Source organism: Dromiciops gliroides, chromosome 3 (assembly GCF_019393635.1).
Source record: "Dromiciops gliroides isolate mDroGli1 chromosome 3, mDroGli1.pri, whole genome shotgun sequence".
In the NCBI taxonomy this organism is placed as follows: domain Eukaryota; kingdom Metazoa; phylum Chordata; class Mammalia; order Microbiotheria; family Microbiotheriidae; genus Dromiciops; species Dromiciops gliroides.
Window position 1 is genome coordinate 397,884,760 of NC_057863.1, and position 16,292 is coordinate 397,901,051.

Here is a 16,292-nt window from a genome sequence, read left to right on the forward strand (position 1 = left end):
AGATAGTTCTCAACTTTTGTTTATATAAGCTTTACAATTTCAGATTTTTCTCCCTCCCTCCCCTCCCTCCCCCCTCCCCTCGACAGCAGGTAATCTGATATAGGTTTTATATATATATATATATATACATAATAACATTAATCCTATTTCTGCATTAGTCATGTTATAAGAGAAAAAATCAGAGCAATGATGAAAAACCTCAAAATAGAAAAAAACAACTGCATCAAAAACAAAAGAAATAGTATGGTTCATTCAGCATCTATACTCCGCAGTTCTTTTTTTTTTTCCCTTGGATTTGGAGATCCTCTTCTATCATGAGTTCCCTGGAACTCTTCTGTACCATTGCATTGGTGAGAAGAATATAGTCCATCACAGTAGATCAACACTCAATGTTGATGACACTGTGTACAATGTTCTTCTGGTTCTGCTCATCTCACTCATCATCAGCTCATGCAAGACCCTCCAGGTTTCTCTGAACTCCTCCTACTCATCATTTCTTACAGCACAATAGTATTCCATTGTATTCATATACCACAACTTGTCCAGCCATTCTCCAATTGATGGGCACCCCCTCAACTTCCAATTCCTTACCACCATGTAAAGAACAGCTATAAATATTTTTGTACATGTGGGTCCCTTTCCCCTTTCCATGATTTCTTTCGGAAAAAGACCCAAAAGTGGTATTGCTGGGTCAAAGGGTATGCACAGCTTTATCGCCCTTTGGGCATAATTCCAAATTGCTCTCCAGAATGGTTGGATCAGTTCACAGCTCCACCAACAATGGATTAGTGTTCCGATTTTGGGATGTCATTTTGTGTCATTAGGTTGTACTTGTTTGTAGGTCTAGTCATTTTCTATCTGCTAAATAAAGCTTGTTGTATACAGTAGTCTTGCCTAGGTCTAAATCTAACTCAAACATTCACTGCCTTGGACAAGTCACTTAACTTCCTAGGACTCAGACTCCTCATTTTTAAATTGGAGTTAGAATTAGATGAGCTCTAAGGTCACATTCAGTTCCCAATCTATGAGCAAGTATTTGTTAAATGCCTTTTAGGAAATCAGTAGAGAACACAAGAACAAGAGAATTCATTGCCTCTGCCTGTGAGGGCCTCATTGTAAGTATATCAATAAGTTGGAGGGCATCTTAGAGGATGTCAACTAGGATGGTGAAAAAGTTTTGAGTCTGTATCATATGAGGATTAGCTGAAGGAACTGGGAAGTTTGTCATAGAGAAGAGAAGAATCACAAGGGACTATAAAGTGGAGGAAAATTAAATTTTTTCGATTTGGACTCTGACAAGAAAACCAGTAGGTGGATGTTGCAAAGAGGTGAATTTAGGTTTGAAACCCAGAAAAGCTCCTGACAAGTTGAACTGCCTCAAAGTTGCCAGAAGGCAACTGCAATGGTTCTGGGCAAGATGTGATGAAAGCCTATACCAGGGTAGTGGCAGTGTCAGAAGAGAAGTGGACATGGGAGTGATGTTACACAAATATAGAATTGACAGGAGCTGGCAGCTCCTGTGGAGTTGGGGAATGGATGAGTTTACAGTTAAAGTGAGAAGTTGAGAATAACACAGTAAGAGATAAATTAGGAAGAAGGAAGGGCTTGTGGAAGAAAAAAAGTAAGTCTAGTTTTGGACACATTGAATTAAAGAGGTCCATGAGACATGTAGTTAAAGGCATCTTCCCAATGGTTAGAAGCATGAGATTGGAATTTAGGAGTCTCACTCAATGACAACTCTTTATTGAAGTCATCTAATGACCTCCAATCATTCTCCCTTTTTTCCAGGATTCAGTTACAGCTCTATCTCTCAGAGCATCCAGGAAGCCTGACAAGAAAGGGATCACATCTTGTGGAGGACAAGTGTTCCATGGACATTTCCTCACTGAGATTGCCACATCACCCTTCCTGACCCTTCAACTGACCCAGTCCTCAGAAAACAAATCCATGAAGTTCCAAGGGTTAGAACAGTCCCTCATTGCTTTGAAGTGGAAGTCTTAGAGATTCATGTTGAATAGTCAACAGGAAGGTTATCATCAACACATTCCTTGTTATCACCAGCACAAACCTATGTACATCAGCCCTATAGATACTATCACAAATCTCTGAATAGAGGATGACTAAAATTTAATTGAAAAGACACTCACTACACAAAGAACCAGGAGTCCAGGGTTCTTGTCTTGGCTTTCACACTATTGCTATGTGATGTTGAGCAAGTAATTTCCTTTTTTTGAACCTCATTTTTCTCATCTGTCAAATTATTAGGATGGACTAATCCCTAAAGACTCTTGTAACTGTAACATTCAAGGATCAGGGTGAATGTTGATATGTGTCACATTCATTCCAATATAGAAAGAGTATAATATAAGGCAGTTCACCTTTAACCCAGAGGTTTTCCCTTCCCCCCAGCCCAGCACCTGCCTTAAATGTATTACTGCAATATATAATTCCTTTTTCTCTGCTGCCATAGTCTAGGATCCAGGGTACTGAGTGAGGAGGTGTAAATTGTTCCTGGCATCATGAAGTAGGCTGGTGAACAATTTGGAAAAACAAATCTAAGTCATTTTCTCAACTACCATTGAAAAGTATTATCTTGACTCCACTTTACAGATTTTCACCCTTCCATCTGAGCACCCAAGGGGAATTTCCTGAATGTGGAGAATGGTCAATTAGTTTCCCCACCAATAAGCATAGGACTTGTCACTATTTCAACAACTTCCCTTCATGTCATCTTACCCTCTTTTAAACTGTGGTGAGATAGACTATATGGTTTCAACTCAAAGGGAAAAAACCTACACCCAATAATATGAGAAAAATTCAATCAGCTTCTCTCTCCTTTCTTCCCATAACTACCACTGAAAAGTGTCACTTTGCCTTCCTTTTATATTATAAAGCCTTCACTCTAGCTTCTAAGCACCCCAGGGTCATTGCCAAGTGCTATAAAACAACCATTATGCTTTCCAATAAAACTAGCTATTCTATTATCTCTTTGCTTTAGTTTCAACCATCAGTTTATCTCTGACAGAGGTTTTTGGTGACCAAGAACAAGTATGTGTTCTTGGTCCTCTCCAAGTCCTCCACAATCTTATCTAAAATAATTCACATTTGGGGGCAGCTAGGTGGCACAGTGGACAAAGCACCAGCCCTGAATTCAGGAGGACCTGAGTTCAAATCCGGGCTCAGACACTTGACACTAACTAGCTGTGTGACCCTGGGCAAGTCACATAACCCTCATTACCCCGCAAAATAAAATAAAATAAAATAATTCACGTTTATATAGTGCTTTGAGGTCTAGAAGGAGCTTTCCTCATAACAAATCTCTGAAACAGCTATTATGGAGACTTGCTTAATGACTCACAAGTAGTGTCAGAGATGACATCACACAACTCCAAATCCAGCCCTCCTTCTACAAACTCATAGTCAATCAACACATTCATTGAGTTATAAACCTTCTTTGTTCAACTTAATTATAAGTTATTTTCTAGAATTTTGCCAGGAAGCAAAGTTAGGTACAGTGGCCCATACAATTGTAGACTTTGTTCTCCTTTTAAAAAATTGGGATACTGATCCTCTTCCCCTGCAGCACATCTCCCAGTCATTTTCATTGCTGTTATTGTTTATTATCTTTTTCACTTAACAAGCATTTATTTTCTCTTCCACTAACATCCAATGTAAAAAAAGAGAAAAAAAGAAAAACTCTTGTAACCAATATGCATAATCAGGCTATACAAATTCCCACATTGGTCATGACCAAAAATTGAGGCTTCATTCTGAATTTTGAATTCATGACTATTTTGTCAAGAAGTGGGTAGTATATTTTCTCATCAGTCCTCTGGTTGGTCACTGCATTGATCAAAAAATGTAAGCCTTTCAGAAGCAGTTTGTCTTTACAATATTGTTTTTACTGTATATCTCATCCCCTTGGTTCTGTTTATTTCACTCTACATCAATTCATATGTCTTAACCCAGCCCTTAGGTCATTTCTCATGATATTATGGTATTCCATTAATTTCATATACCCTTCTCTAATTGACATTTTTAAAGATCACTGTCACTCATTAATCATATTCACCAGTTATTTTAGGAGCCTGGATTATAATTCATTAAACATAGTGACAAATTCACTGAGAGCAACTAGCTATTCCATTATTTTTTTCACTTTAGTTTCAACTATTAACTTTTTAAATTTATTGTTCTTTCCAGTCCAATGATTATCAGAGAAATAAAGAAGGGTTCAGTACATCTACCTGTTTTCCATGTTATTATCATTCTATCTACCTCAAGCAGCAAACCTATATTTTCCATAATTTTTGTCTTTTCTCCAATACACACACAAAATTATTCATAGTTCTTAGTATTCCTCAACAATGTGCTCATTATTTGATTTAACACTCTTGGAAACCATTCTTACAAGCTCACACTATGCTTTTGAATTCTCCATCCTTTACCTGTCTTTGCTTTTGTATATGTCTTTATTAAATCTAAATGAATCAAAGAATTTTCTGCATAACTACAATAGTCTTTTGAAAGAACTCCCCCATTTCTCCCTAACTAGAAATGTTGCTTTTGGAGGTTCCAGAATCTTGTTCATGAGGACTATCTATAACATGCTGGTTTTGGACATGGAGTTGGTGGAAGCAATGCTATATGGGAACCAAGTTACATTGTGAGCCAAATTTCTCTCCCTCCCACAAGTAGTACAAGAGAGATTGTACCCCTGAGATGTTGAAGAAGATGTTTATTCATTTGTTCTTGTTATAATATTTTTGAAATAAATATATTTTTGTAAAAGATAATCAATGTTAACTGGTTAAAGAGAACTGGAATGCTACTCACTAGACCACTAAAATTGAAGCAACACAACCAGTTTGTGTTTTAATGGCAGAGAAAAGAGACTCCTTAATGTCTACAAGATACCTGAAAACACTAAAGAGGATATTTAACAGACTTGGCTCTGAGAAATTGGGGCCAGAGTTATCCATGTTGCACTAGGTTGTGGTTCCATACAGCACAAAGCTAGCTGGGGAAATATAGTCTTAGACTTACAATGGCAGTGAAAAGGAATCTGCCAACATCAGTTTGAAAACTGTGAAGATATATTTGCTCAGAATTATGTGATTCGATTTTTGGCAGTGTCAACACTTACCCATATCTAATGGGACTGTGCTGGTGGGTGATATACTGGCTAATTAAAAACCCATTAGTCACCCCAAAAAAAACATTAGTCATCTTTTCCAAAATTCTGTTCTTCAACCTGCTGTCTCTGCCCTCTCCAATAGAACCACTTAGCTGCAAATATAATCTTGCCTTAGCAGAAATCTGAATATATCACTCCCTGCTCAAAAAAACCTGTGGCTCCCCATTGCCTTTGGGGTATAACAAACTCTTGCCAGATATTTAAGGCCCTCCAGACTCTGGTTCCCACCTACCTTCCCAGACTTATTTCATACTACTCTCCACTTCGCCAGCTCTACTTTCACTACATATAAGTAATTATTCCTCCAATTTGACACTATCTCGTAACATCTATCTCATAATCACATGCAATGTAATTCTTCATCCCAATCTCTCAGAACGTTTGTGTAAAAAGGTGACCTTTAAAAGTTAATTTGTGAGGACAGCTAGGTGGTGCAGTGGATAGAGCACCGGCCCTGGATTCAGGAGGACCTGAGTTCAAATCCAGCCTCAAACACTTGACACTTACTAGCTGTGTGACCCTAGGGAAGTCACTTAACCCCAATTGCCTCGCAAAAAAAAAAAAAAACCAGTTAATTTGTGTAGAGAAAATTTTCTGAGAAATGCAGTTGCTTACTTATGTCTGCCTTTACAATTTACTTGTATGTGGTATAGATCTGCTTCTACTATGCTTTTGAATACTAATAATTTTAGTTACTGAAGTTGACGTGACAAGCTTCAGTAACTGAAATATGTGGGGGTAAAGTATTCTGTAGTAATTTGGATGTGAAGAATTTAGTAACTTTAAAGTTACTTGGAAAATATGGATACAAAATTATTCAATGATTGAGATAAATGCAATTTACATGACCATAGATTGAAGATGAGAACTAAATTATTAACCATAAACTAAGGTAGAGTAATTGCTAGAGGATCCAAAGTCTAAACCTAGAAAGATAAGTGTTAAAAGAACATTTCCAAACTCCATCAAGTCAGATTGAATCTGGACATGATGGATATACAAAGTTGCTGTTGAGGATTAAGTTCAACAGAGCAAAGGAACAGCTTGGAAGGAGAGACTCAGAAGTCACCCATCAAACTGACTAGTTTGGCTGAAACATTATATTCAGTAAGCTTATTAGTCAAGCAGAGAATAGATCAACTTAGGTTAGCAAGAGAAGCATTCATTCTACATAGAAGTTATGTTCATCAAAGAACTTTTCCTGAAAAAGAACATTGGCATCAGTTTTCAGTTTCTATCAAAAAAAAAGAAAACAACCAAATATATACTTCCAGAGCTGTAAGTTACCCTGAGCACCTAGATTTTCCTAACTCATGTGCTTCCCTGCCACATTTCTATGTGATCTCACTCTTCCCCACAGATTTTAAGTGCATTGATGGAAAAGAGATTCAAGTGTACGTGTGGATATGTGTATTTCTTATTTTTGCATTTATTTTAATATGAACAATTGTGGTACTATTATTTCTTCTGCTTTATTGCTAAGTAAATGGTTATATTTAAGATTTAAATGTGTTAACATTGTGAGTCCCTGGTTTCTATAAATGTAAACATGTCAGTGGGGACTCAAGAACTATAGTTATGAATACAGAGTGTATTCCCCTGCAACAAGGGTGGTCATAGGACTCATATTTTGAGCAAAAATATGTGATGACAGTCCTTACCTTTTAGGGTTTTTTCCCTTATTTAATGTAATTTTTATTTCATTGTGGTCCCAAAAGGTTGCATTTAATATTTCTGCTTTTCAGCATTTGTTTGTAAGGTTTTTATGCCCTGATACATGGTCAATTTTTATAAAGATACCATAGACAGCTGAGACAAAGGTATAGTCTTTTCCATTCCTATTTCATTTCCTTCAAAGTTCTATCACATTGGCCCTATGTAAAATTCCATTTATCTCCTTAATTTCTTTTTAATTTATTTTATGGTTAGATTTATCTAGTTCTGAGAGAGATACATTGAGGTCACCCATTAGTATAGTTTTGCTGCCTATTTCCTCCTGTAATTCATTTAATTTTTTCTTTAAGAATTTAGATACTATGCCATTTGGTACATCTATGTTTAATATTTTTATTACTTTATTATCCATTGTGCCTTTTAGCAAAATGTCATTTTCTGATGATCTTTATTTTTTCTATTTTTACTTTTGCTTTGTCTGAAATCATAATTGCCTTTTCTGCTTTTTTAACTTAAGCCAATTCTGTTCCAGCCCCTTATTTTAACTCTGTGTATATCTGTTTCAAGTGTGTCTTTTTGTGAACAACATATTGTTGGATTCTGGTTTCTAATAATCCTGTTATCTGCTTTTGTTATATAGGTGAGTTCTTCCCATTCACATGTAGAAATATTTTTGTTGTATATTTCAATCTATCCTATTTTCTTCTATTTTTCCTTCTCTCTTTCTGTCACTCCTCAAAAGTCTATTTGGTTTCTGACCATTTCCTCCCTTAATCTGCCCTGTGTCTTATTACTCCTCCATCTTTTTTTCAATACTCTGTGCCTACATAAGGGATGTGGTTGGTGAAAGTTTGAGAGAATAGAGATCCTGGTCTTCTGGCTTCCAGTTTCAAGAGAAGTTACAAGATTTCAAACAATCTTCGGGTCCCTAAAGGGAGAGAGACTAGGAAGAAGCAGACTTGAGAGGAGGCAGTAGTCTCCATCATGTCCCTATCCCCAATTTACTATACTAGAGACTTGGAGAAATTTCCCCTGAGTGAGATGTGATAACACTCTTGATTGAGCTGAGATATTTCACTTCCAATAGAAGAGTTCATTCATCATATTGTCTGGTATATATTCTCATTTGTATATGTTATCTGATTTCTGTTTGCTATCAACTGGCATTTTGGTGAGTTGGGAATCAAGCTTTGGATATGTAACTAGAGGCACTCCTTTCCCTTCCTTAAGGGGTATTGCTTAGGAGTTCAGCTTGAATCTATAGGCTATTGTTGGTTGTAATCTTAACTCCTTTGCCTTCTAGAGTATCATATTCCAAACCCTCCACTCCTTTATAGTGGTAGCTCCTAAATCTTGTGTGATCCTGATTGTGTTTCTACAATTTTTGAAGGGTTTCTTTCTGGCTGCTTTTAGTATTTTCTTCTGGACCTTGCAACTGTGGAATTTGCCTATATTCTTGAAAGTTTTCATTTGGGGATCTCTTTCAGGAGGTGATTGGTGGATTCTTTTATTTTCTATTTTGCCCTCTGGTTCCAAGATATTTGGGTAGTTTTCCTTTATAATTTCTTGAAATATGATGTCTAGGCCCTTTTGTAATTATGGCTTTCAAGTAATCCAATAATTCTTAAATTATTTCTCCTTTATCAATTTTCTAGGTCAGTTGTCTTTTTCCTGATGAAATATTTCACATATTCTTTTAAACTTTTTTTTTTACTTTGTTTTATTGTTTCTTAATGTCTCAGAGTCATTAGCTTCTACTTTACCAATTCTAATTTGTCCCAAGCTTCAGGCTTTTTCACCATGCTATTTTCACAGCTAGTTCTGGGAGATCTGTAAGTTTTCAGTGCTTTCAAGTTAGTATGGGCCAAGGAGAGGTGTGGTCACTGCTCTCCTAGTCTTTATTCTAGTATTTACACAGGAAGAGCCCCTACTCCTTTGTGACCACAAGTTCTAGACCACTTCTCCTTGGAACTATGACCCAGAACTAGAACCCCTGCTCCCTTGAAACTACAAGTGCTCTTCTCCACCCTGGAACTGCAACTGAGAACTGGGTAATAAGCAATGAAATTGCCAAATGATATTCAGTCTTGTGCCCAGTGCTAGTACAGGAATCTCCTGTAATCTCATTCTGACCAATCAATATTTGGTCTTTGAGCAGTAAGAGCTCCTGGTACTGCTGCTATTATTGTAGCAGTTGTCTCCAAGATCCACACTTGGTGTTGCACCACCTTGTGCCCCTAGTCAGTCCCCACCCCAGAGCCACAGACCTCTTCTTCTGACCTCCTATGTTACCTTGGCCTGGGAAAATATCTCATCTTATGCTGCTCCAGAATTCCACTTGATGCATTATTGTAAAGTTATTTGGAAAGGAATGTTAAGAGAGTTCAGTTAGAATTTCCCTCTACTCTATCATCTTGGCTCCACCTCCATAGTCCTAATCTGAGGTCCTGCACCTTCCAGTATGAGGGCAAGTTGTAATATTGAGACAGACCATAGAGAGCCATCTACCCTCTTTATATGAAAGGCACAAGGTGTATGTCCATACCTACAGTGTGGGTGATCACCCCAAATATCCATTAAATCTGTCTCTAGATTCTCCCTAGTCATTAATTTTCTCTCCTTCAATTTTCCTTTTATTATACTTATTTGTGTATTGCTAGATTTCCCCAGTAGAATGTAAGATAGAGAATTTGTTTTTATCATTTTATCCCCTGACTAACAGTGCTTTCTTCAGAGCGATGATTTAGTAAACCTTTGAAATAAACTGAAATACAGCTTTAGCTCAGAATCTTCACCCTATATCCTAAGAAAATGTCTAATAATAGCCCAATTTTAGCCTGCTGAGCATCTGACCCCAAGGCATCACAGGTAACCTCATTATGCAAACATAGAAGAACAAAGAAAACTCCCAAATGGCTTCTGGAATAGCTGAGTTCAGCTCAGAGAATGAGCATCTCAGTATCTCAGTGGTATCACTGCATTGGGTCTGGTTCTAGCTGAGGACATCATCACTTAGGATGAATTGTGAGTTACTCTGAGCACCGAGGTTTTCCTTACTCGTGTGTTTCCCTGCCAGATTTCTATGTGTACCCACTCTTCCCCACAGATTCTGAGTATACACTCAGATGATGGGAGAGTCATTCAAGGTTTTTTTGTAAATCATAATATATTCGTTATTCTTGCATTCATTTTATGACTCCAGGATGATCAGTTTAGAGCTAGAAAGGACTTTAAATGTCATCAAGTCCAAACCCCTCATTTTATAGATGAGGAAACTGAGTCTCAGAGAGAGCAACTTGTCCATGCAGGTATTAAGTGGAGACTGGTCGCTGGAATACGAATTCTCTGACTCTAATTGCAATGTTTGATTTTTCACTGCACAATGCTGTCTAGGACTCATATCAAGACTTTATGTTTACACTTATACAAATAGTAGGCCTCCAACTTCCAGACACAGTGATTCACTTGCTTAAATGTTTAAAAGTTAAAGAAGTGAAGATGGTGGAGGAAAGGCATTAAATGCTCAGAGCTCCTAACACAATTACTCCAAAAAGCTCCAAACCCAGCCATAAGACAACCCATGGAGCAGTAGAACCCCCAAAAAGATTGGCTGAGATTATTTTCCAGCTAAAGACAGCTTAGAAGCTCAAAAGGAGGGAGCCCCTGTGCTGGGCTGGGAATGGAGTACACTGCCAACACAGATCCAGCCACAGGAAGGCTGCACCAGAGAAACTTACCCCTGAACCTCCAAATCAGCTGCTGCACCAGCATCTTCTGGAACTAAGCTTACAGTCGGGTGAGAGGGCTGAACAGCTGGTGGGGTGGGGAGTGGGAATACAGGGGTATCTGCAGAACTGAAGGAAGAATTCAATAGTCCTACCCAAGAAGGCAACCAGGAAGAAATGAGTGGCTGAGGCCCAGGTGGGGGAGGGGCACAGGCTTGTTGGAACTAACAACCACAGAACACAAAATTTTGCTGTCTGGTTAATTAGCAAGTTGGCCTGAGGTTATCTTTGGACCAGAGAACAGGCCAGGCAAGCGAAAAATCTTCCCTTCCTTAAATCAAAATACCTGGGACCCTTTGAAGCTTGGGACACTGTAGCTTGGAAGTAGGGCCCCACTTTAAGGAGGAGTTAAAAGTCAAGTAAAAGGGGAAAGATGATCAAGCAGAGAAAGTTGCAAAACATAGAAAGCTTCTTTAGTGACAAGGAAGATTGAGGTACACCCTCAGAAGATGATAGCAATCTCAGGGCTCCTATATCCAAAGCTTCCAAGAAAAATATGAATTGGTCTCAGGCCACAGAGGTGTTCAAAAAGTACTTTGAAGATAAAGTAAGAGAGGTAGAGGAAAAAATGGAAAGAGAAATGAGAGTAATGCAAGAAAGTCATGAGAAAAAAGTCAACAGCTTGAAAAACCAAATAGAAAAGGAAATACAAAAGTTCTCTGAAGAAAATAATTGCCTAAGAAATAGTACTGAACAAATGGAAGCTAGCAACTCTATGAGAAACCAAGACACAATAAAGCAAATACAAATGAATGAAAATAAATAAACAAAGGTAAATGTGAAATATCTTCTTGGAAAAACTGCTGACCTGGAAAATAAATCCAGGAGAGATGATTTGAAAATTATTGGACTACCTGAAAACCATGATCAAAATAAGAGTTTAGACATCATCTTCCAAGAGATTGTAAGGGAAAATTGCCGTGATATTCTAGAAGCAGAAGATAAAATAGAAATTGAAAGAATCTACCAATCACCTCCTAAGATCTCAAAATGAAAACTTCCAGGAATATTATAGCCAAATTCCAGAGCTCCCAGGTCAAGTAGAAAATATTGCAAACAGTCAGGAAGAAACACAGTCAGGAGCCAGGTCAAGATAGCATGGGATCTAGCAGCTTCTACATTAAAGGATCAGAGGGCATGGAATATGATATTCCAGAGGGCAAAGGAATTGGGTTTACAACCAAAATTCACCTACACAGCAAAACTGAGTATAATCTTTCAGGGGTGGAAATGGGACTTCAATGAAAAAGAGGACTTTCAGGTATTTGTGAGGAAAAGACCTGTATTGAATAGAAAATTTGACTTTCAAATACAAGACCCTAGAGAAGCATAAAAAGGTAAACGATAAAAAGAAATCATGAGATATGTTAAAAGGTTAAACTGTTTATATTCCTACATGGAAAGATGATATATCTCAATCATAAGAGTTTTCTGAATATTAGGGCAGATGATAGGAATAAATTTAGACAGATGTCATGGGTAGGAATTGATTATGAAAGGGTGATATTTATTTTTTATCTTTTTGGGGGGGGAAGGGCATTGGGATTAATGAGTGTTTCGTGTCTGAGGCCAGATTTAGGCTGGGGTCCTCATGGGTCCAGGACATGTGCTTTGTCCACTGTGTCACCTATCTACCCCATGATGACATCTTTAGGGTAAAACTGAGGAGGGAGAGGAATGCACTGGGAAAGGGGAAAGGGGAGAGGCAGAATGGTATGAAATCCCACATGAAAGAAGTAGGAAAAGGCTTATGGAGTGGGGGGGGGGGGAGATGGGTGAGGAGTAGGGAAGTGAATGAGCCTTATGATCATCAGAATTAGGTCAAAGACCTTAATCTAATCAGAGTTGGCTCAAGGAGGGAATAACATACACACTCAATTGGGTGTAGTAATCTATCTAACCCTGCAGGAAAGTAGGAGGGGAAGGGGATAAGGAGGGAGGGGGTGAAAGAAAGAGCAGAGTGGGGGAGGGGGCAATCAGAAGCAAAACACTTCTGAGGAGGGATAAGGTAAAAGAAGATAGAAAATAGAATAAATATCATGGGAAGGAAATAAGATGGAAGGAAACAGTTAACAATAGTAATTGTGAAAATTTTTTGAAGCAGAGACAAGAGTAATGTAAGATGATGATTAATGATGATGATGGATTGATTGAAGGATTTATGATGATTGAAGGAAGATAAGGATTGAAAGAAGAAGAGGAGGATTGACAATAATGAGGATTGACCTGGGGATAATGATGATGATTGAGGGATGATCCTTGATTGATGATTGACTGATTGATTAATGATGGCAAAAATGTATGGTATTTATTTTGCTGGGATATTGTGAAGAAAATTCTTTATCAAGTTTAAGGTAGTATATAAAATTCATCTACTATTGTTGTTGCAATAATCAACCTTATGGGTTCATTATAAGGAAATCTCCCTTTAAAGTACTATATAAGTATAGTTTACCATTTTAAAAAATAATGAGCAGGATACTATTAGAAAGACCTGAGTTGATCCAAAGTGAAATCTACTGTATACAAAAATAATAGTAATACTGTAAGATGTTCTGCTGTGAATGACTCAGCAATGCAATGATGCAAGACAACTCTGAAGGTCCTATGAAAAATGCAATCCATCTACAGAGAGAGAACTGATAGTATTTGAATACAAATTAACACATAATTATTTTTGTTAGTTACTTTATCAGAAACAAAAAAAGATGAACAGGATGCTATCAGAAAAACCTGGAAAGACATACTTGAACTGATGCAGAGTGAAATGTACTACATACAAAATAACAGCAATAGTGTAAAATGATCTGAAGTGAATTATGGTTATTTTCATCAATGCAATGATCCAAGATAACTCTGAAAGACTTATGAAAATTGCAATCCATCTACAAAGAACTGATGGATGGTATCTAAAAACGGATTGAAGCATAATTTTTTTTGATAGTTCTTTAATCTGAAGTTTTGTTTTTGTTTGTTTTCTTTCACAACCTGGCTAATGTAGAGATGTTTTGCATCACTACTCATGTATAACTTATATTGAATTGCTTGAGTTCTTGGGGTGGGGGTGGGGAGGGAGGGAGGAAGAGAAGTTGGAACACAAAGCTTTTTTTAAAATTGATGGCAAAATTTATTTTTACATGTAATCTGGAAAAAATAAAATTCTATAGGCCTTAATAAAAAAAAGTTAAAGAAATCTCTAACAATTCTATTCAGATTTTCCAATAGCTAATTTGAAATAGTTGAAAAATAGTTAATTTCATAACTTTTTAAAAAGTATAAATTGAATTGAAAAAAAATTTAAACCATATTTCCCAGAGTTTTTCCCCTAGCGTGGCCTTTCTCTAGCTCTGTCTATGGAATAATAAGTCTCCAATGAAAGTCTAGAGCTTATTATTTGAGAGAGAGTAGAGTGCTTATTTTTGAGATATATGTATGCTAGCAAGAGCTACAAGGTTTAGAGTATATTGTTTCATGCATTAACCCTTATTCTTCCTATGAGCAAAGTTCATTCATTCATTGTTTGTGGTCAGATTGAGCCAAAAAACATAAATTAAAGACTGTTTCTGCTGTACTTGGTAACAACCCATGTAATTTCTGCTATTTTCAACCTTAATGCAATACTTTGCATGAGTGGACTACCATTCTCAATCAAGAAAAAAAAATAACAAAATTATTAGAGCTGAAAGAACCCTAAGGGATTGGATAGTACGATGCCCCTCCCCAACAAAAAGAAACTGAGCCTCAGAGAGGACAAGTAACTCATCCAAGATTATATGGCCAGTAAATTGTAGAACTGAGCCTCAAACAGAAGTCTTTTGGCTTTGTGTCCAGTGTTCTCTGCCATACTTCTTCCCTATTAGTATAAGGAGGGCTAGAACAAAACAGCTAAGACCCACCTTCTTTTGTTCAGTAGTTTTTCAGTCAAGTCTGACTTTTCTTGACCCCATATATAGTTTTCTTCACAAACATATTAAGACCCACCTACTCAGTAGCAACTGGACCGGTATGCAAAATTAAGTTTGCAATATTCTTATTTGGACTCTCATAGTTTATTTTAAAGACAAAAACATCAACTGAGCCTAAGGTAAACAGGTTCTCAGTTCTTCCAGCTCCTTGATCATCTACTGAAAAATGTCCTCTTACAGGATAGTTGGAGAGCAGCATTGTCCTGAGTTACAATAACCATAGTTCAGGGACCTTATAAACCAACCCCCTCATTTTAGACTTAAGAAAATTTACTTGACCAAGGTCAGAGATAGTAACTGGTAGAGCTTGTATTTGAACCTAATTTTTCCTATTCCATAATCCAATCATAGGATATAGAGAAGGAAGCAACTTTAGAAACTACCTATTCTAATCCCCCACTTTGTCCTCTTTTATAACTTCCTCTAACTACCATCTGCGGGGCTATTCAAAATTTGTACCTGGTCTTCTCTTCAACTCCTGAACAATGGGGAGCAACACCAGGAATAATTTGGGAACCTGGCCTTTGCAGCTCTTCCTGCTAGTGCAGCCTGGAAAACCCACTTTGCTAGTTCATTATTTGACCAAAAGTGCCCGGGTAGACAGTGAAGTGTTTGGGGGAGGGGGGAGACTTGCAACGTGGTTCGGGGGGCTAGCTTATCCAAAGAATTGGAGACTCATCACGAATCTTGTAAAATAAAAAGATATTTATTAGGAGAGAAGGATATATGACTGGGGTACAGATTACCAAGGTGACTGTCCCACTAGAGTAAGAGAAGACCTGGCCTTTTGTATCTTTACAAAACAAAGAAAGGGGAGGGAGTTACAAAACAAGGGGAAATGCAAAAAGCTGGGGCCAGATAACTAAGAGGGGAGCTTTGACAACCAGGTTATCAGTAGGATATGCAGCATCCATCCATATCCTGCATATCCTCTTGCAAACCTTAGCATACTGGGGTCATGTCCTGCCACACCTCATACCTGAGGTGGGATGAAGCTGCTTTTTCCTCAGCCTTGGGGGTTGGAATCTTGAGGTTTTTTGGAGTCCCACTGCATTCCCACAACAACAGGGCCTCCGATGTGCTCCTGGGAGTCTGCTCTATCACCTTTCAGTTTTTGTGCAAACAGCTTTTTGTCAAGCAGGAAACTCTGTTGTGGGGCTGAAATTATTTCAGAGAATCAAGGTGAATAGGGATAATAATAAACAAGCAGTTCTCAAGTAAGAACTTTCTTAGTGGGGCAGCTAGGTGGTGCAGTGGATAGAGCACCAGCCCTAGAGTCAGGAGGACCTAAGTTCAAATCTGGCCTCAGACACTTGACACTTACTAGCTGTGTGAACCTGGGCAAGTCACTTAACCCCAATTGCCTCACCAAAAAACAAAAAACAAACAAAAAAAGAACTTTCTTAGTGTCCCAATTGCTTGGCACAGTGCCTGACACATATTAAGACAAAAACTAAAGGACTGCCATGTAATTGGATGTAGGATTTCTATTACTACACTCCATGCACTCTACGTAGCAGTCAAATTGATCTACTCTCGGTTCCCTCCCACCAGGCATCCAAACATCTTGACCTCTCTTTCATCTGCTGTATTCTCATGCCTGTGAAACCCAGCTCAACTGTCCCCTCTTACAGGGAGCCATCTGCATAGTCTCCATTTGCTAAGAACTTT